This window comes from Carlito syrichta, unplaced genomic scaffold (assembly GCF_000164805.1).
Source record: "Carlito syrichta isolate Samal-C Ts95f unplaced genomic scaffold, Tarsius_syrichta-2.0.1 Scaffold308917, whole genome shotgun sequence".
Classification (NCBI taxonomy): Eukaryota; Metazoa; Chordata; class Mammalia; order Primates; family Tarsiidae; genus Carlito; species Carlito syrichta.
This window is the reverse complement of record NW_007253013.1, coordinates 175213-197473: the sequence shown is the minus strand read 5'-3', so window position 1 is coordinate 197473 and position 22261 is coordinate 175213. Positions and strand designations below refer to the sequence as shown.

At 43.4% G+C, this 22261-nt stretch overlaps 1 protein-coding gene and 1 pseudogene across 3 annotated transcripts in view; one reads left to right on the top strand and one right to left on the bottom strand.

Moving 5' to 3' along the window:
• Positions 1–22261, bottom strand: part of LOC103268813 (neurocalcin-delta) — a 334704-nt gene that overhangs the window by 277710 nt on the left and 34733 nt on the right. The window lies entirely within an intron of this gene.
• LOC103268815 lies at positions 10234–10942 on the top strand (annotated as a pseudogene). The gene has a single exon (XR_504843.2). The product of XR_504843.2 is annotated as a mitochondrial pyruvate carrier 2 pseudogene (transcript).

Sequence of the window (22261 nt, the reverse complement as noted above, 5' to 3'; positions counted from 1 at the left end):
AAATTCTTGTGATTATTATGACAAAGAGCTAGTATTCCTAAAATATAAAGAATATTTGCAAATAATGAAATAATAAAAAAATACTGTGATAAAAAAGAACATTATTAGACATTTCACAAAATACGAAGTATTAGCAAAATAAAAGAGTTTTACTAGATAGTAATCAACATAAAAATAAACACAGAGAAAAGTTACCCTTAGTTTTTCTAATCAACTTAGCAGATCTTTCTTTAAATATTAGTATCCATGTTGATGAGAATGTGGTAAACCTAGCATTCTCATCTAGAACTGTTTGACACAGGTATGAAGAGGCTTAAACTTGCTCTCTGATCCAAAAATTTCATATTCAGTAGTCCACCTTAAAGGCATAATCAAAGATCACAAAGATGTGCAAGGATGGTTATAATTTAATAACATCATATGTGGGGAAACAAAATAATATATATGCATGATCCCAGTTTTATAGAATGTGTGTGTGTGTTCAGCAGTATATAACATCTCCATGATGACAAGTAGTTGGAATGCTTGATGAAGGGAAAGAACTAGAGCTTTCAGAATGGAAGCCAAACATTTTTGGAACAAACTAAAATCGAATTATTTCCATTTTTATCTATCAGTTGGTGATAACACAGTGCTTACTATGCCCTTAAAACCTTAAACTGTTAGCAATGATTCATGAATGGGGTTCTAAACCACAACAGAAGTCGCTGAGGAGGTGTGCTGGGTGCCCATTTCTCCAAGAGAAGGGGAGCAAATGGCATCAAGGAATTCAAAGGGGTTTTTAAAAATTCAAGGACTTTTATTAGGGAAGCCTTAAGTGCATCTTTACCACGTTTTGATGTAAGAACAATATGACTCTAAGGCTCACTCCTCTTTTGGTGATGATGTCTCTCTGGGGACCCCTTGCCTGGATGAAATGGGAATCCTAGGGGACCCTCTTCAATCCAAGAGGTCAGATGTGGTTACTGTCCCTTTGCAGAGGAAGAGGTGGAAAGTTAGATGGATCCATAGGTTGAAGTGCCCCATACTCTGCCACTGTGGACACCCATAGTGGTGCTGCTCAAAGCATAACACAGCGCTCCAGTGTCAGGACCTGACAACAAGCAGGTGGCCCAGAACCCGAGGGTCTAAAGGCTTATCAATACCACCAAGAGTCATGTGAAGTGAGACTCTGCTCCGCCACCAGCAAGGCAATCGAGGGTGAGGATTCTTCTCTCCCAGGCTCACTCTCTTGTACTCTCCACTCCAAAGTAGGTCTGAGTTCCCAGCATTATAGCTCCTTGTTGATATGGCTCTTGCAGTTTACACACACACACACACACACACACACACACACACACACACACACACACAGAGAGAGAGAGAGAGAGAGAGAGAGAGAGAGAGAGAGCCATTTTCAGGCAGGATTCCTCTACCAAGGCAGGCTAGTCAGAAGAGTTCTAGCATCAGCAACCTCCCCTCTGACAACTCTGGTATAATGTGACTTCTAAATCACTAGCTAAGAGAACAAATTGGAACCCCAAAGGGAAACTGAACGCAGAGGGCTGCCCCATAAGAGGCCTGATGTCAATCTGCAATCATTTTCAGCTCTGATTAATACATAATACGTTTTCAGAACATATGCCCATCACTACTCATCTAGGACCATCAGGTTTCTCCAAGCCTCAAACTGGAGTAGGTGGATGTTTGCTTTAAATCTACATAAGTAAACAGGGCTACCCAAGTAGGCTTCCCAAAATGAAGAAGTTTTGCTTCGAGGTGAGGAAATCACAAATGCTGGAAACAAATGTCCAACAACTTTAAAGGACAGTTTGTCTGGTTTAAAAGAAGAAGAATAATAGATTTAAGCTTCACTTCATCTGTCCTTCTGGGCATAGAGCAACTTTTCTAGATCAAACAAGGTGATCAATACATAATCATTGTGACAAATAGATTTTGGTAGGCTGGAGTTTAATCATCGAAGACTACGTTGTGGTAAACAAAGATCATCTCTTTGAAGTCAGTGATTGGCACCAAGGTACTGCCTAGAGTGCTTTGCTGTTGGAGCTCAGTCTTCTCATCTGTAAGATGGGTCACAATGCCACCTGCCTCACAAGATGTGAAAAAAATGCATGATATAACGTATGCACTGTTATGGCCCAGTACCTGGCACAAGGAAAGTGCTCAGAGGCTCTTTCCCCACTATCTGTGCCTGCCACTCACCAACTCCCCTTCCAAAACCTTTCATGCAAAAAAAAAAGCTACTCCAAATGGCATACACTTTCCTCATAATATGCTCTACAAATTCTGTTGGTGAGTTTGTTTCTTCCCTCCAAGTAAAGTATTAGCAAAACCCCCAAATGTAAACCGAGCAAAGTAAATGAACATGTTCCTGGAACAGCTTGCCCGAAGCCCAACTACCTGGTGAAAGGTACCTATTAGCAAAACACCGTCTAGGCATATCTGAGGACCCCAGGTTGCTTTAGAATCCAGTCTTGATCGCAGGTGATGGGATCCACTGTGTTCACAGGAGAAAAAGCAGATCGGAGGGCTCACTGGCTCAGCCTTAACCACCTTGGAATCTGGCAACAGTAGCAGTCTATGCAAGCGAGGAACACCCCTCCCTCCCCGCCCTGCAAGGCTGAGCGCACCACCTGTCTCCATTAGACCTGGTGTCACACAGAACCATTTGTTCCTTGCAGTTCTCAGAGCGAAGCTAAAGATACTTTTAATTAAAAAATGTGGTGCCATCCAAATGATGTCTCCATTTTTATCTAAGCTGAGCTTTGCAGGTCCATTCTCACATGAAGGAGAGAGAAATCTGCCAACATTAGCTGGTGGAGGTACTTCTCAGAATGGACAAAGAAATCGGTGGTTTCCTCTAATTAGAGATTCCATTCTTCTGTCTCTAAACAGTCTCAGTCTAATCCCCCCACACTTCATAATGATCATATTATGTTGCTTTCACAAAATTTTTAACTTTTTAAAGCCCTTCAACATTTATTTCATCAGACTAGAAGAAAATTCTAAAAAAATACATAGGTTGGGGGAGGATATTCATTGTGCTAATTAATAATCATTTGTTTTTATGAAGCCAGAAGTAAAACCCAGGCCTTCTGAATTCCCAGACAGGTTCACTGGCTACAAGAGCCCAGGATGGCTTCTGCCTGGCCAAAAACCTTCACATTTCAAGACACACCTCAGAAGGACTTCATTTCTTCCAGCATGAAGCTTCATCTTCATACCTTCCAACAGATAATGGATGACATTTCATTACATTTTGTGATACAGCTAGAATTTATCAAACCCTTCCACATATTGAATCATATGAAATGACTGATATTTGGCTGTTTTTGACTTACAAAAACAACAGTCTCCAATGATTTGACTGATGACGCTTGACAACTTGCATCCTTCTGTAGAATAAATAGGCCTAAGCTCTTAGATTTATTTCAAGACTGGAAAATGTAGAAAACAAGAATAAATCTAATTGTGTGTGTGTGTGTGTGTGTGTGTGTGTGTGTGTGTGTATGTGTGTGTGTGTGTGTGTGTTTACAGATAATAGACCATAAATCATTTGGTTTAGCCACTTAGGTACAATCCCCAAAATGCTCCCACAATAATATTACAAAAAATAATAATGATGGCGAGAAGGAGGAGGAGGAAGGGAGATAAGAGAATAATTTACTACATTAAGTAACTTGCCTGTAACTTGACTTTCATTAGTTTTATTTTTTAATTAATGTTGTTTTGTTTTGTTTTGTTTTGTTGAGTTGGAGTCTCACTCTGTCACTCAGACTGGAGTGCAGTGGCCGCTCCCGGCCACCACAGCCTCGACCTGCTGGGCTCCAGCGATCCTTCCCCCTCAGCCTTCCAAGTAGCTGGAATTACAGGCATGCACTACCACGCCCAGCTGATTTTTTGATTTATTGTACAGATGAGGTCTCACCTGCCCAGGCGGGTCTCGAACTCACGGGCTCAGGCAATCCACTCAGCTCAGCCTCCCAAAGGCGCGGGATTACAGGCTGAGCCACCGAGCCTGGCTTAGTTTTATTTTTTAAATCACTGATTTATCTCTGCAGTAACTTAGCTATCAAAGAACATTTCCAAACCCATGTCCCTACTTGTTTCAGTCTGTAATCTGCAGGTTCTTAGAATGCAGGTAATAGCAACCTCATTAGTGCCTTTTACTTCTTAATAAGGAAATTATGGAGGTTTTATTCATTCATTAAGCTGCTTCTGCTGAGTTCTACTCTTCCTTCCAACCTCTTTTCAGCCACATTAATCTTTTAATTGCATTATGTGTTATTGCATCACAATAATGTTGCAATAACAAAAAATTTTCCATCACTGCTACTGCATGCTCTCTACTGGAGGGCAGGTTTCTACTATTCAAAGAGTCTGGACATTTGGGCCAGGAGCAGTGGCTTACACCTGTAATCTCAACACTTTGGGAGGACTGCAAGAGCCCAGGAGTTCAAGACCAGTCGAGCAACATAGTGAAACATCATCTCTACAAAAATGTTAACAAGTAAAAAATTAGTTAAATGTGTCATTCCAGCTACTCAAGAGGGCAAGGTAGAAGAATCGCCTGAGTCCAGGAAGTTGAGGCTGCAGTGAGCTGTGATCATGCCACACTGCACACCAGCCTGGACAACAGAATGAGACCCTGATTCAAAAATCAGTCAGTCAAAGAGTCTGTACATTTGTAGAACTTTTGTGGCAAAACCAGAAAAGCTTTATCTATCTAAAAAAGTTTTATAGCTATGTAGGATAACTATATTCTAGCAGTATATTACTCTATATAATTGCTAAGTTTCAGGACTCAGAACTTAACATGTGGTTTAACAGAAACTAAGCTGTTCTTATGAAAACACATTACAGAATCATATTTCTATCACTGTTGTATAAAGATTGATTTTTTAAAATACTCAAAAGAAACCCCACTAAGTTGGATCAGCTGAGCTGGTTACAATACTGTTTAAGTCTGCTCTACCCACTCAATGCCAAAAGTCATTTTTTTGAAGGATTCTAAATGCTATGACTTGAATACAGTTTGTCCCCTCTGAAACTCATGCTGAAATTTGACTGCCATTGTGGCGCTGTTGAGAGATGTGGCCTACTGAGAGGTGTTTGGGCCACGGGGGCAGACCCCTCATGAATAGAATAATGCCGTCTCCCAGGAGGGAGCTTTCACTCTCACAGGACTGAATTCGTTGTTATAAAGCAAGGCAACTTCTTGTGTTTGCCTCTTTGCCCATGCTCACCCGCCTTTCTGTGTCTCCGTCATGTCTTGACGAAACACGTGACTCTCACCAGAAGCCAGGCAGATGTTAGCACCATGCTCTTGGACTTTCTAGTCATGAGAATCATAAGCTAAATAAACCACTTTTTGTTACAAATTTCTCAGCTTCAAGTATTCTATGATACCAACACCAAACAAGCTAAGACAGATACAAAGCATGAGGCATCAGTGTCTATCATGGTCTTCAACTTAACTTCTGCTGTCTTTGCAGCATCAGAGTGTAAAGGTTAGGGGGTGGTCCAAAGTGGTACTGAAACATGGTGGGAATTAACACAAAGCCTTGTCTCTGTCAATGGCTAACATGGCTTAATAAAAGACCCTGGGAACCCAAGGGACTGACCTGGTCTCCCAATTCTTCTGCTGTCCTTGTGGCTCCATTTATTCTCCCCGCTTCCCTTCATCTTATAGCTACCATGTATGAGAAAGCTGGAAACAGCATGAGAAAATATGTAACAGATTCCAAGAAAGCCATGCCATCTTCTGCACCTGGAAGGGTGGGCTCATGGGCTTATCTTGGGTAGGAAGAAAATTGGACCCAAATAGTCTTTCCATATACTCACAAAACCCCTCGTGGTAACCAAATGGCTCACTGGATGTATGTGAGGAAGATGAAGAGAAGGAGAAGTAGGAGAAAGAAAGGAGAAAGAAGAGGAAGAAAAGGGAGAGGAGGAGAAAGAGGAGAAGGAAGAGCAGAAACAACAAAGAAGAGGAGAAGGAGGAGACTGGCATTGCAAATTGAAACTTCTACCTCTGAAAAGCACTGGCAACAAATAAAAGCACAAGTCAAGGGCTTGGAAAACAGCAAGCACTTTCAGTGACTTTGGCACCAGGCCTGCTGGAAAATCTGGGTGAGGAGGTAGGGTTGTGAAGGAGCCCAAGCTTTGGGGTCAGGCAGAGCTGGGCTCCGGACTCTGGGTGGGCTACCATGCACATCTCATCTTCCTGGTCTAAAACTGGTACAAAAATACCTACTTGAAAATGTACTGGACACATGGTGGGCATCAACACAAGGAGGTCACCTATGTGCTACGCCAGTAAAGTGTGAATAAATATCTCCCCTTTATCCCGTTATTTTTCTTAGAATGGCCTTGACTAGAAGAACACAAATCAGAACCGATTTTGCAACCGGAAGAGAACACCTGCAGGAATGATAACATTTGAAAGCTAATGTGAAATGTGAATACTCAGAGAACTCAACTTATTTCCAGAGGGTTCATCGCTAAGGGCATTTTTCAGTGTCCTCAGTGCCTGGCACTGCAATGGAAGTTACTTTTTTCCCCTTTTTTAACCTTGGAAGTATTTCAATGTTAAGTATGAGGAAAAGCATAATGATTAATGATGAAATAAAGGCTTGAAAGACGTGCAAACCCTTCTCTCCATGATGAATAATGCTCCACTTGAGGAAATTCAGCTGTCCTGAGTGAGGCCACACTGAAAGACCATTATCCCAGAGTCTCCCAGAATTGCACAGGGTGACCTTGATCTGGGCTCGACAGAGAATCAGCGCTCAACAGAGACAGTTCATTCACTTGCAGTGGGAAGAGACAGTTGCAACTTGAGAAGCAATTGGATGCACTAGGGTAGAGCAAAGAATCCCAAATAATGGGGACAGTGAGTATTTAGAGGAACCCAAAGCAGGAAGGCATGAGGACGAGAAGGGCAGCACAAGGCACAGAGCTGTGGGTGGGGTAGGATGCCAGGACCAGAAATCCTCAACGGGGAATGTAAGGAGGAAATGGGCAGACGGAAATTTTCTGTTCCACGTATGAGAGCAGAGACCACCATTTATTCAGATTTTCTTAGTTTCTACTTAATGTCCTTTTTCTGTTCCAGGACCTCATCCCAGGATCAAACATGACATTTAGCTGTTTCCTTAGGCTCCACTTGGCTGTAACAGTTTCTCAGACTTGCCTTTTGTTGACCTTGTGAGTTTTGAAAAGTCCTGATCAGGCATATTATAGGATGGCCCTCTACTGGGAGGTATCTGATGTTTCTGTCATGATTAGATTGGTGTTAGGGAGATTTCGGAGAAAGAACACAGAGGTAAAGTGCCATTTTAATCACATCAGATCAAAGGTGCATACTCCCCAGAAGAATTTTTCAGAACAGAACTAACATAGAATCCTAAATTACTTATGTGTATATATCCCTGAATAACCAGGAACGTCCACTGCACACAAATGCCATGTGTGAGAATTGTTTGGGAAAAACCAAGGAGAAGGGACTGGTTGGGTCTACAGAGGGCAGAGAGGATGAGGAGCCACAAGTGAGACATACATGTGACCAGGAGCTCTGGAGCACCAAAAATCAGTGCAAGAGTAGACCATGAGATCATAAGCTTCTGGGAATGCACCTGGGACAGAGTTCAAGTTCCCTGTATTTACATATCAAAGGACAAGGTGACCCCAGGTAACATCTGAGTTACAAATTCATCTACACTTCAAGTATTTACTTGTTTATTCTTATTTTACTTTAGAGTTATGGGGTACATTTGAGGATTTACTACATAAGTAAATTGCGTGCTGGGGAGGTTTGGGCTTCTAGTGGGCCTTCTCTCCCCAAGAGCAGACCTGGTACTTAGTGTGTGGTTGTGTGGCCCTTGTCCCCCCTTGCTCCTGTAGCAATGTCCAGCATCTGTTGTTGGCTTCTTGGTGCTCATGTGACCAGTGATCAGGGCTTGCTTATGAGTGAGAATGTGCGGTATTCAGTTTTTTGTTTCTGTGATATTTCATTTAGTATGATGGTCTCCAATAGCAACCATGTTGCTGCAGAGGAAATGATTTTGTTCTTCTTATGGCTCCATGGTACTCCATCATGTATATGTACCATAGTTTCTCCAGTCTACTTTTGATGGGCATCTGGGTTGGTTCCATGTATTATGACTAGTGTTGCAGTGAATACACAAGTGCAGGAGTCTTTTTGGTAGAGTGATTTACACATCAAGCATTTATTGAACAGCTACTATCAGACAGACATTGCTAAACACTGGGCACACAGGCACAAGGGTGAGAACAACAGATGCTGAGCACAGCTAAGGGAGGGAGAGAAGAAGGAGCAAGAAAGTAAGAGAGGGAGGGAGGATAAGGGATACACAATCACCCACTGGGTGCCATGCCCACTACGAGGAGGGTGGAGAAGCTTCTCCATAAAACCAAAATTTCACCTTTGTGCAATATACTTATGTAGTATATCCTCATATGTACCCCACAACTCTAAAATTTTTTAAAAATTTTTTTTTTAATTTTAAAGACAGGCACTGTACCAGTGAGGAGCTGGGAAAAGACGCGAAGATGAATCAAATGTTTGTTCTTCCCTAAAGACCTTTGAGGAAATATAAATATCACCAGTTTGACACTCCTTCTGTTCTTGAGCTTGCTCAGTTCTTCCGTAGTTTATTATCTTCACAAGACCCCAGGGTCACATAAGAGCTATGCCAAGAAGTGGCTGGGGATATAATACTGAGTGATCTATCACAGAAACAAAGAACTGAGTATCACATGTTCTCACTCATAAGCAGACCTTGGACAATTATCATAATACTATAAGAAAAGGATTGGCAGTTGTGGGAAATTGCCAGGTGTGGCGGTGGAGGGTGGCGAGATTGGCAATAGTGGAAATCTATGGGGACACACACACACACACACACACACACACACACCTCATCAACAAGGGTACTTGCATAATGAACATTTGTATGTCTACCCTGAATTCTACCCCACATCTTTAAAATTAAAAAAAAATTAAAAGAGACAATAAATAAATAAAAGTTACTAAGGAAAAAAAAAAAGTGACTGGAGGAAGAAACTTTGTCCTCCCTGCCCTCAATAAGCTTCCCCAAAACCAACCCAATTTTTAAAAAGTATTTCTTAAAAAATTAATTGTCACTTTATCAATGTTCTGTTTAGTACAAATAAAAGCATCTTTGGAAAATATTCCTGGGGCGGCCAGCGCGGCCAGAGCAGTCAGGCGCGTGACCGGCGATCGCGGCCGCCCCGGCGCCCGACCCCGCCGCCGCCGACTCGGAGCTCACTCTAATGCTGCGCGGGGCCCCATCCCCATCCCACCGGGCTCTCGGCCGGGAGACCCCCGCCCAGCGACCCGGCTTTGTGCCCCGGCACGTCACAAATCCGGGAGAGGCCCCGATGGCCAGCCTCCCCGGAGCCAGCCAGGACGCCCGGGCCTGGCGCGCCGCCCCCAGGGTGCCCGGGGGGACATAGCCGATCCCCAGGCCCTCGACTGTGCCCCACTCCGAGCGCGCGTGTGTGTGCTTTTTCGCCGGCGGGGTTCCTGCTTCCAGCTTGACTCGCCTCCACCGACCCTGTTTCCTGCGGAATCTCGACCGCCTCGACTTCTCAAAGGCTCTAAGCTGCTTCTCCAACTTGGGTCAAGATCCTGGCTCTCTCGTGACCAACATTCCTCAAGGGGTAAGACTGAACACATCCCTGACCCCTAGACGCCTCTTTCCAGCAGGGTCAAGACCCCCGCGACCAACATTTATCAGGGGGTAAGAGACTCAACACACCCCTGACCCCTGTATGCCCCGTTCCAGCAGGGTCAAGACCCTGGCCCTCTAGTGACCAACATTTCTCAGCGGGTAAGAGACTGGGAACAAGAACAGAGCAGCCGTGATTGTATCAGCAGCACCAAAATAAAAGGCAAATAGAAAGTGTGGTTGTGGACCATCCTGGGGACTGAGGGCGCTGCACGCAGCGACTGCCTTCACCATGGAAAAGTGGATTCAGGCCACTTTAGCCAAGTCCTCGGTTCTCTTTGGATAAAAAAGTAGTAGAGAAAGAAGACGGTGAATTCCGTAGTCTCTTGCTCACGAGCCTCACTTCACAGGGAACAAGAGAATTGTGCGGCATCTTTAGTTGGGGCATGGAAGGCCCGAAGAGCCCCTTTTAACTTCAGGCCTCCTCAGCCAAAGTGAAGGGGCAGCAGAGCATCCAGGGACGAGGACACCGCCACGCTCCCGCCTGGCTGCCCAAGATCACTTGGCGGCGGAGATGTTGGCTGCTGGTGTTCGAGGCCTGCGGGCCACCTACCACCAGGTGCTCGATAAGGTGGAGCTGATGTTGCCCAAGAAATTGAGGCCGTTTTACAACCACCCGGCCGGCCCCAAAACAGTTTTTTTCTGGGCTCCGGTTATGAAATGGGGGTTGGTGTGTGCTGGATTGGCTGACATGACCAGACCTGCAGAAAAACTCAGCACAGCCCAGTCTGCTGTTTTGATGGCTACAGGGTTTATTTGGTCAAGATACTCACTTGTAATTGTTCCAAAGAATTGGAATCTGTTTGCTGTTAATTTCTTTGTGGGGACAGCAGGAGCCTCTCAGCTTTTTCGTATTTGGAGATATAACCAAGAACTCAAGGCTAAAGCAAACAAATAAAAGAGTTCCTGATCACCTGAACAATCTAGATGTGGACATAACCACTGGGACCTAGTTTATTATTTGATGATTAATAAGGCAATGCTAACTGTGCTAACATTTGGAAGGCCCCCAAATATCGAACTGTAACATGGTAGCTAGTGCCTGATTCAACAGAAAAATAAAGGAAACTTTTAATAGTCTATCTTTACATGTGACTTAAGGAACTTATCCGTGGATATTAGTAACATCTTTCCAACCATTTGTCCATAATAAATTATACTTGCTCAAAAAAAAAGAAAATATTCCTAATTTTTATGATCTTTGATATATAAACTAAGAAAAACAATGTGTGCTTGCTTTGTAAATGCACCAAGACAAGTCCCTGCCCACTCCCCAGCCCCAGCAAAAAGATGACTGACCCAACTCCCTTCTATATAGAAATTCTAGAACTACCTCACATGATGTAGGGAGGCAATATATTATTATAAGTCTTTGACAAATAAGAAAATACAAGCCTAGAAAGGATGAGAAATTGTCCAAGCTTCGTATCTCATGGAAGCCAAATATACAACCAAGGTTAGAACGACTCTGATCCCGCCTGCTGAACTCTCTGCATTTTTAAATAGTTAATAGCCAATGCTTACATGGATAGTTCAGACACACAAGTTGACACAAGCAGAAATGCAATGACACTTTCGGTAATTTTTGTATTTTCAAAACAACAATAAGAGACAGTAAAATAACATGCTGCGAACAGGTAACTGCTATTCTAGAAATTACACACATACATTCTATGGGAAAGCACCTTAGCTATGCCAGAAAGCACAGGAAATGGAAAAATAGCACCTCTGGCCATAAGCCAGTGCTAATATTTTGAAATATAACAAAATGTGCATCTATGTAAGCACTAAATATAGATACCACACATACTGAATCAATGCAGTTGACACATAGAACAGCATCAATGATATTTGAATGAGAAGGAATTTTAGATCATCTCAACCAGTGGTTTTCAAATGCTTCCTAAGCCTCAGAACCCTATGTGCAAATGAAATAGAAAAATAAGCGTATTACTTTAGTTGAGTAGATTGGCCCAGTGACCCCCGACTCTAAGGGGATCAAAAATAAACACTGTTTGAAAACTGCTTCTCTAATCCAATTTCCTTGTTTTACAGGACTATTTGGAAAGATGTCAACATTAAGATGAAATGGGTGGCAAGGGGTATATTACTCACATCTCTAAGCTTCTTTCTTCCAGAAATTTGCAATAGCAGCCAAAGCAGTGTTTCAAACGTGAGTGTGTGTAGGAATTGCCTAGAGAGTTGTTAAAACACAGATTTCTGAGCCCCAACCCCAGAGAAGCTGATTTATTTATTTATTTATTTATTTATTTATTTATTTATTTATTTTTCAGAGATGGGGTCTCCCTATGTTGCCCAGGCTAATTTTAAACTCCGGGCCTCCAGTGATCCTCCTGCCTCAGCCTCCTAAAGTGCTAGGATTACAGGTGTTAGCCACCGTGTTCCAGAAATGCTGATTCAGAAGGTCTGGGTGTGGTCATGGCTTTGCACATCCAACCAGTTTCCAGGTGCCTCCGCTGACCTGAGGAACCTCACCTTAAGTGTCATTGTACTGAAGGAAAGCCTACAGATACAGCCTTACTCTAGTGGAAGACAGAGCTCCAAAAATATCCCTTACAAGGCTTGTGTGCCCAACACACAAAGGTGCTTGCAAATACTTGCTGGACAAATGACTGAATCAGTGAGACTTCTACGGTTCAAGGTTAGCTTCTGGCACCAAACAGCAACTTAGCATTGACGGTGCTACTTTGCCACACTGGGCCAGTACAGAGGCTGACCTTCCAAATGAGTATCTACATTTTAATATGATGCTCACACTCTCAAGGTTGTCTCCTCTGGTGTGTTTCAGCAGAGAGCACACAAGCTGTGTTTTCTATCTTTGCACTTCACCTTCACTCTCGCATCTATTCTATCCTGCTCTGCACCTTGTACCACTGACCCTTGTGGACCAAAGCAATGGGTTCCCTTTTGCCCTGACTCCCAGTTGGTTGTACCACTAGAGGCACTGTCAGGAGATAAGGAGGTGGGAGGAGAGTGAGGTTGGTGTATGCAGTTGCCCCGCTTCCTTCCTGCCAAGAGGCTGCAGCTTGGTTTACACTGTTACCCCCATCACAGCTCTGTTACATGGCCCTCTCGTGACAGGCACCCTGTGTGGGTTCTGCTAGCCCTCCATCCCCTGACCTTCCAGGACTAGAGGGAGTCCAAACTCCCAGCTGTAGCTAGCCCCAGGGTGCTGCACTATCTCTTAACAATTTCTATAAGCCCTACCCCTCACTTTCATAAGAGATCCCGTTGTGAACGCCTCAGATGACCAGTTTAAGAGTGCCTGCCACCTCCCACCGGGAGCCTGACTGGCTCACAAGCACGTCTTTTGTTATTCTCATGAGAAACCTGGGCTTGGGGACCCTCACTACCAATGACCTACTCTCCCCACACTGATTTCAAGTTAGTGAGACTACCCATCCCTTCTCTATCTCGCATAGGGATGAAAAGATAAAATAACTTATTTGCACTCAAGTCACACTTTTGAAAACTCAAATATTCATATCCCAATTAGTTGTAGCATTTGATGTATGCCATAGCTTAAAAATTCAAAGCTATGTACGAAATAAACCTCACATGCGTAGATTTTTTTAAAGATTTTATTTGTAGCTTATGTATTTGTTTGATGGCTTGCAAGTATTTTGAAGGCTGATTCTTTCAGTAGGAGGATGCCTGCCATTCAGTGTTGGCTATTATTTAACAGTATAAACTGAGTTCCTTCTAGGCACTAGGCACTGGGCCAGCCCCAGTGTATACCAAGGTGAACAGAACCGTCTATGCCCCTTGCCCTCATGGAGATTATAGTCTAGCAAAGACGGAAAATACTAAAAAGTAAATTACAAAACTTATTCTTTTTTTTCTTTTCTTTTCTTTTTTTTTTGAGTTGGAGTTTCACTCCGTTGCCCAGACTGGAGTGCAGTGGCCGCTCCCGGCCACCACAGCCTCGACCCGCTGGGCTCTGGCAATCCTTCCACCTCAGCCTTCCGAGTAGCCGGAATTACAGGTGCGCGCTACCACGCCCAGCTGATTTTTTTTTTTTTTGGAGTTGGAGTCTCACTCAGTCGCCCAGACTGGAGTGCAGTGGCCGCTCCCAGCCACCGCAGCCTCGCCTGCTGGGCTCTGGCGATCCTTCCGCCTCAGCCTTCGGAGAAGCCGGAATTACAGGCATGCACTACCACGCCCGGCTGATTTTTTGGATTTATTGTAGAGATGAGGTCTCGCTGCCCAGGCGGGTCTCGAACCCGCGGGCTCAGGCAATCCACTCACCTTTATTGTAGAGATGAGGTCTCGCCAAGTTGCCCAGGCGGGTCTTGAACCCACGGGCTCCGGCAATCCACTCACCTCAGCCTCCCAAAGGCGCGGGATTACAGACTGAGCCACCGAACCCAGCTCAAAACTTATTCTTAAATGACTACTGTGATAAGTGCTATGTAGAAGAACACCGACACTTTACAGTATCCAAGGCAATAGGGCAGGAGGAGGGAAGAGGGAGTCGGGGGGCGGGGAGATAGTGCTGAGAATTGGGGGAGGAGGACTGACCCTGCTTAGGAAACAGCAGATTTACATGGACATACTTCATTCCACCATGCTCTTCTCTGACTCTTTTCCTAACGTAAACTTAAATTTAGAAAAGAACAAAGGCACACAAAAAAAGTAAGTTCTTTGGAAACGTAGAGAGAGGAAATTAAAAGATAGAGAGAAGGAGAAATAATTGTTTGCCCAGCATGAAACATTACCCAGAAATGGTTACAGCGAAGGGAAAAAAATGTTGTGATTGTTACACGTGTTTTCACACCAGGAGAACAAGTCTCTATTTTCTATTTTTGTCCTAAACTATTTTAATGCAGTATTCACACTCAACTATGTTTGGATACCTCTGCTGAAAAGTAAAAAAAGTATTCTAAGAGCATTGGGAGAATTTTTCTGTTCTTTAGTACATTTTTGTCAGAACTGTTTTTGCTAAGTTTCCCAGAGAGATTTTCTAAATACTCACATTGCTAAAGGGCATTTTAAAAATAAACTAATTTTCAAATTAGCTGAATTTTCAAGCATCAAATTTGTTGTTAATGAGGGAATTCCAGCTTGACCCCTTAGACACTTAACTGCTCTGTCACCATTTCAAGCAGACACCCCACTAACGGTCACACACACAAACACTCACCACACTCACAGGCAACTCTGCCGCCCTAAGCTTATCTGGGGTCTGCAGTCCTCAGACGGCTCTCAGTCAGACCTGACACCACAGCAGACAGTATCTGCCCTCCCATTTTGGCGATAAACTCCTCCTTTACAACACACAGGGATCCTTCCAGAGTGTAATACAAGGGATTTTCATCCTTGCTCAGCATAAGACCACTGGGCAAATGACTTGCTTTCATGAAGGCCCTGGTTCCCAAGATAGTCTTCAATTATTTAAAGATAAAGCTAAGAGAGCAATGGACAAGTCACAGTAAGTAGAGTAGGAAAGAGAAAGCCCGGAGGCTTTGTCTTCCCCACTCTTTCTTCTCTCTGCCCTCTGAGCTCCTCCCCAACAAGCCCCTTGTTTTTCCATCACAGGAGATGTGGGCCTGCACATTCAGCAACCACTGGCCCAGAATCTAAGGTTCTGCCCCTCCCCCAGAAGTGTGTGTGAATGCTTGTCAGACAACACTGGCTGATTTTTCAAGTCCAGAAAATAGGATTATTGATTGCACTCATATGTATCTCAACTCTATTTATCTCTTTTGTCCCCTTTGATTATAGAAACAGATCTTATCATCCTTTGGTCAAACAACTGGAGATCTAGAGTATGTGTGTCATAACCAAGGTCAAGGTATTTCCACAGGCTCCATCAGGGTTCCCAGCTGTTACCACCATCCTCACTCTCATTGCCAACATTTTTATTAAGAGTCAGGTCCTCTCCTAAGTGCTTTACATGAACCATATTTCATTTTCTCTTCCCATGAATTCTGTAAGGCGAATACTATTTTTCTTCCCACTTTACCAATGAGGAAGCTGAAGCCTTAAGAAATTAATGACCTGCCCAAGGTCACCTAGGCAATAAACAGAAAACCTGGGAGGTCAGTCCAGGTGGCCGATTCTACAAATCAGTCTCTACACCATTATGATATTTGTCCAAATGGAATCTGACCCTTCAGCTGAAGTGGGCAGAATATGTGTGGGTGGTGGTGGTGGTGAGCTGATGATAAATATATATATTTTTGAGATGGAGGGTCTCACCCTGTCACCCAGTCTGGAGTATAGTGGCATGATCACAGTTCACCACAGCCTTGACCTCCTGGGCTGAGGCAATCCTTCCACCTCAGTCTCCTGAGTAACTGGGACTACACACCTGGCTAATTTTCTGATTTTTCTTGTAGAGACCGGGTCTCGCTATATTGCCCAGGCTGGTCTCAAACTCCTGGGCTCAAGCAATCCTCTCGCCTCTGCCTCCCAAAGTGCTGGGATTACAGGCCTGAGAAACCATGCCCGGGGAGGTGGTGATTGTTTTTATGGTAGCTTCCAACATGCATGAGAGAGCAGATGGCCTGTTTGTCTGATTCACAAGGTACCCTCAGCACTTAGTACAGAGCTTGACACATAATAGGCATTCAACTAATGCCTGTTGAGGAGAAGGAGGGAGGAAGAAAAGAAGAAAGAAATGCAGGCAAGCTCTCAAAAGGAAAACAGTATGTTTGGTGAAAAGCAGATCGAATGTATAACTGTCTGAAGCTCCATTTCTGGATCTGAGTGCTATGGCCCCTTAAGAAAGGAGGCAGTTTCCCAGTTATTCAGGAGATAAAGGAGCAAGGGAGAAGACAGAGAGCAAAACATTTGTCATATGGTTGAATGCTCAGATCACTCTGATCACACCACATGCAGATGGGCAAGAAATGCTTAGAGAGCAAAGCCTCAGGGGAGTATAAGTCAGTGGGGCAGCTTCCCATTCCAGAAGACTCCAGGAGTGGGGGTGGGCAGCTTACCACTGGCAATGGGACACTGGAAGCAAACACAGGGACTAGAAAGGAACCAGGAAGGTATCTTCTGGACTCGTTCTGGAAAACCTCTCTTCTTGCTAAAACCTAACAAGGCTCATAAGGTCACCCCTGCTCCAAGGCATGGAGTAGATTGTATTCTACACCAAGGATGATTTAACATTCATTCCACTCTTCATTGCCTGTCTGCCTTGGACCAGACGCCGGGGACAGGGTCATGAACAAAGACCATGTTTCTACGCTCCTGCAGTTTACAACAAATCAGCAAATAAACATGAGAAATATCAGGAGATGGTAAGGGCTATGCAGAGAATAAAAATAGGGTATGGGAGTTCTCACGGTGCTTACAGCAAATCAACAACTAAACATGAGAGGTATTCGGATGGGATAAGGTCTCTATAGAGAAATCAAGCTACTGACTTTAAAATCACATGGAATGAAAACAAGAAATCATTCTGAGTTTTCTCAGTAGAGCCAAAAGTTGCCGTCTTGTCTTCTTTCTGGAATGTAGAGACATAGTTTTCCTTTTAGAATGTGGAAGGAAGTGTGACTGAGTTAGACTGTAACAGCTAAAGTCATTATAAAACAGAGCAAGTGCAGCAAATACAAAGTGAATCAAACTCCATCCATAGTGTTAGGGATGGAATTGGCAAGGCTCGGTCATTTACCTTTCGGGAAACGAACTTACTTTCCCAGTCAGTCTAGATGCCACAGAAGACCCTATTAAGCTTCAAGGGGTGGCAAAAATCAGAAACTCAGCCAGGGTGGCCTTCGTGTTCCCTCAGGGCCTGAGGACCCTCATGAGCTCACTCAACAGGACAGGGATAACAGTGGCCCTGCCTCAGCAGCTGCGAAGAGCAAAACACAGCACTGAGCAGATGTCAAAGCAGGAGGTGACGACAACCATCTCAGGCCAGGCAACTCCACATCAGCCTTGACAGCCCTAGAAGGCACATATGGTGCCCAGGACAACAAAAGACAGAGCCCACCGCATTCAGGCAACAGACTTGCTCCCTCACCAAAGGGGAAAAAGGGAAAAAGCTCACAGCCACAAAACCCCACTGTCTGTCTCTTCCTCCCCACTCACTGGGAAAGGCGGAGGTGGGAGTGTATTTGATGCTGGGTCACAGGTATGCTGTGTCTTCTGGTCCAAGTGGCATTCTACCAAGGGGGGAGGGGACATGTACAAACAATTATGTCACAGGTAAACTAGAAGGCTGAATTTACTCTGTGGACCCTGCTGGTTTTTCATAGGACTGTGATTAGATCCCTGTTTTGCATTGAAAGATGTATTGGTGAAGGAAGGGTCTCGAGATGCACAGGAAAAAGTCTCCAGGAAGACAAAGCATCTGGAAACATGGACAAATGAGGAACAGCTGAAAGGACTGGGGAAGAAAAGAAGACTTGGGTGAAGCAAAATAGTCCTCTTCACATGCTTCAAGGGCTCCCATGTGGAAGACAGGTTCAAGTTTCTCTACAAGGAAAGAATTCAAATGCAAGTTCAAGGAGGTGGGGATAGATTTCACCTGAAGACTAAACAAAAGTACTTTCTGATGACTAACACTGTACAAAATTAGAGCAGGGTGCCCGTGAAGGCAGAGAGTCACTGGAGGTATTCACGGACAGTTCAGTTTGTATGGTCAAGAAGATCTCGAGTCATGTTAAACCCTATGAGTTCTGGCTTTTCTCCTGTAATACTCAAGGCCCTTCTAAGTCTATCCAAGTCCTACCCATCATCAAAAACCAAACTCAAGTTCCACCTCCAAGTCTCTGCATGTCTTTCCCCAGTTATCTCCCTTTCTGAATAAAGCTCTTATAATCTATGCCATTTATCTGGAAAATATTTCCATTAAACCATCATTTAATTTTTTTCATTAGTCACTTTTCATGAGTTTGATCTCTGCAATCAGATTGGTTCCTTGAAGGCAATAACCTCATTTTACATTTTTCAGACAGTTTTGCATATAGCAAATGGCCAACGTGTGGTTTATTACCAGAATTCCTTAGTGCCCATTCTGAAAAACTTTTGATTTCAGTATAAATTTCTTATATGCATACATACAAAAAACCTTGTGGGCTCCTTCTGATGTCAGATCTTGATAGTTTCATTTTCAGATTATACTCAGTTATATTTTAGTTTTATTGAGCTAAATATTTCTTCCAATTAAAATACTATTCTTCCACAGCATATTTTTAAAGAAGGGGAAAAAAGATTAAGGCTTTTAATTAAAAACATTTTATAACCGTTCTTTCCATTATAAAATAGAAGGAATGGTTCCACAGCAGAATGTCACCCAGAAAATCAGCTGCTTATGAAAGGATTAATTTTTCTCATGGCTGAATTAAACAAGTGCAATTAGCAGTACTGATTTATTCTTCTGCCCAGAGGTTACCTTTGTGAATATCTGAATTCAAGACCAATGACAAGTTAAGGTGACTTTCAAATTAAAAGCTGTAAGGAACTTTTCAGTCCCTGTGGATCTTTTCATCTACAGAATACGACTTTTCCAGGGACCATTACCTATTTATGTGAACATTTATTTTTCTAAAAACAGTCTTCAGCTGGGTATGGTGGTTTGCACCTGTAATTCCAACACTTTGGGAGGTTCAAGTGGAATGATTGCTTGAACCCAGGAGTTCTGGGCAACATAGCAAGACCCCATCTCTATAAAAAAATAAAAAATTAATTAATTTAATAAATAAATAAAACTAAAAACAGTCTTCAGTGTATGTGAATTCCCAGAATCAAAGGGAAGTTCAAATCCTTATTTTTTGGAGAGGGAGCCAGTTTTATTTCAAAGGCGAAAAAAAAATAGAAACTAACTTAAATCACGGCTTTTGAACAGGCACCGTGAGCTTTTGAAACTTCGGGACCAAGGCAGATAGCATGGGAAACACCACAGAGCCACTTTGTATGTAAAAAGCCACTGTCAAGCAGCTACATTTCTTATGAAAGAAAATTCCTGTGGTTTCTTATACATAAAATATGCCACATACCATTTTCATGTAACACATGTTGTATGACCTCACTTAAGTTAGCATATACCAGAAACTGTCAGGGATTCAATAGACACACACTCTTCCCTTCCATATTGGGCTGTTTCAGCAGCAAAAGGTAACCGGTGTGAACCCACTGGAAGAGTATAGACAATCCACTTTTATTTTTGAGTTGGGGGGGTCTCATTCTGTCATCTAGGCTGGAGTGCAATGGCACTATCATAGTTCACCGCAGCCTTGACCTCTTGGGCTCAGACAATCCTCCTACTTCAACCTCCTGAGCAGCTGGGACTATAGGTGCACCACCACACCCAGTTAACCTTAAAAAATTTTTTTTGTAGAGACAAGGTCTTGTTATATTGCCCAGGCTGGTCTTGAACTCCTGGACTCAAGTGATCCTTGGTCTGGGATTACAGGCATGAGCCATCACGCCCGGCCACTTTTTAAAAGATTTTAGTGCCATAAAACCCCCAACTATACTGTATTAAAATATTATATAGACAATTCCAGGCACTGCTTCTAATAAAAAAGCTTCTGCTTCTAAGACTAGTGGTACAGACATAGACTTCTTCCAACATATGGTTTCATGACATAAATAGTTTTTTAAAATATCAGATAACAATATAAATCATTATGACATCAGATAGTATTATTTATAGCAGAAATGGTCTAAGCTTTTAAGAATAGGAGTAAAACCCTGCTCTGTAGGGCAGCTGACAAATATATGTTGAAGCTCTTAAGCAGGAGAGACTTGAAATGTAATACGAAAATCATTCAACTATTTCTAAATGACTCAAAAACAACCCTCAGAAACCTGGGAGATCAACAAGCACTGGGGCGTGTTCTTTCCATCAGTGGAAAGGGCTTAAAGGGCTCTCGGAACGGTGTGCTTTCTCCCTCTGTATTGAAATTAAAGACAAGCCGGGAGCTATCAAGCATAACTTCAGCCACGGCAAAACCATTTGAAGAAAACAGAGTATGGGAACATTCTCTTGATTGAGTTTCCTTATGAGCAAGGCTAAGGGAGTGCTAAAAAGCCAGCACTTGACTTCCAAATCACAGAGAATGCATTTGAAGATTGACTCTGCCACACTCCACACTCCAAGATAACTGCACCCAAGGATTTCCAGCCACTGCCCCAGGTCACATCGTGACTCAGCTTCCCATCTCGGCTGAGAGCTCAGGCATCCCACCCACTCAGCTGCAATACTTCTCATGGATGCCAGTCCTCTGAATAACCTGTGACAGAGGACACAAGAGTCAGGAATGGATTTTAGAGAACCATATAGCTGAAGGGTCTACCCAGAAGATTATGTATTTTATTAAAGCCTGAAAGAATCTCTAAAAAAGTCAGTCCTGTGCTCCTCTAATTTTTTTTTTTTCTTTTTCTTTCTTTCTTTTTTTTTTTTTTGAGTTGGATTCTTATTCTGTTGCCCAGACTGGAATGCGATGGCACAATCACTGCTCATTGCAGCCTCAACCTCCTAGGTTCAGGTGATCCTCCTGCCTCAGCCTTCCAAGTAGCTGGGACTACAGGTAAGCACCACCACACCTGAGTAAAAATTTTTGTTGTTGTTTGTAGAGATGAAGTCTTTTTTTGTTGACCTGGGCTGGTCTCAAACCCCTGGCCTCAAGCTATCCTCCCTCCTCGGCCTCCCAAAGTGCTTAGACGACAGGTGTAAGCCACCGTGCCATCTCCTAATCCCGCATTCTATCCTTTGCTGAGAACTGTCATGTAACATCAGAGATGTTTAAAGCAGCGGTCCTCAATCTTTTTTGGCATCAGGGATGGTTTCGTGGAAGACAATTTTTCCACAGCCGGGGGTGGGTGTTTGGGAAGAGAGGCGATTATCAGGCATTAGAGCAGGCAACTTAGATCTCTTGCATGCACAGTTCACAATAGGGTTCATGTTTCCATGAGAATCTAACACCTCCACTGATCTGACAAAAGGCAGAGCTCTGCTTGCCGGTCACTCACCTCTTGCTGCGCGGCCAGGTTCCTAACAGGCCATGACCAGGACTATTTTCTATTTTCTGATCCATCATGAGTTATATTAATAACATTAAGCTATTTGGCCCATTATTTTAAAATAATGGAGACTGATCAGACAACAGCAAAGAAGTGTCATGGGGCAGTGGAAATGGCTGCTTCTGTTTTTGCATCCAGCCTAAAGTTCCAGGCTGGTGGCATAGAAGATGGGCTCCACCTGTGTTGGTGAGCCAAGTTCTCTCCTTTACCTTACCTCCAAGACCCATCTGGCCCCGTGCCAGGTCCTGCTAGGCGTAAGCCTATGCACATTAAAGCTGCAATTAAAAGGCGGCAAGAGAAAGCAGTCCATGAATAATATGGCAGTTTTAACACATGTTAGCAAATTGAATGTCGTTTCTCCTGTCTAGAAGTGGAGTTGAATTCTCCCCCGTTAAACATGACACGGCTTTAGTGATTTAGGGCTAACAAATCAAATGCGGTAGAAGCTGTGCTGTTAACAAATTAAGGTCAAAATGGTGACA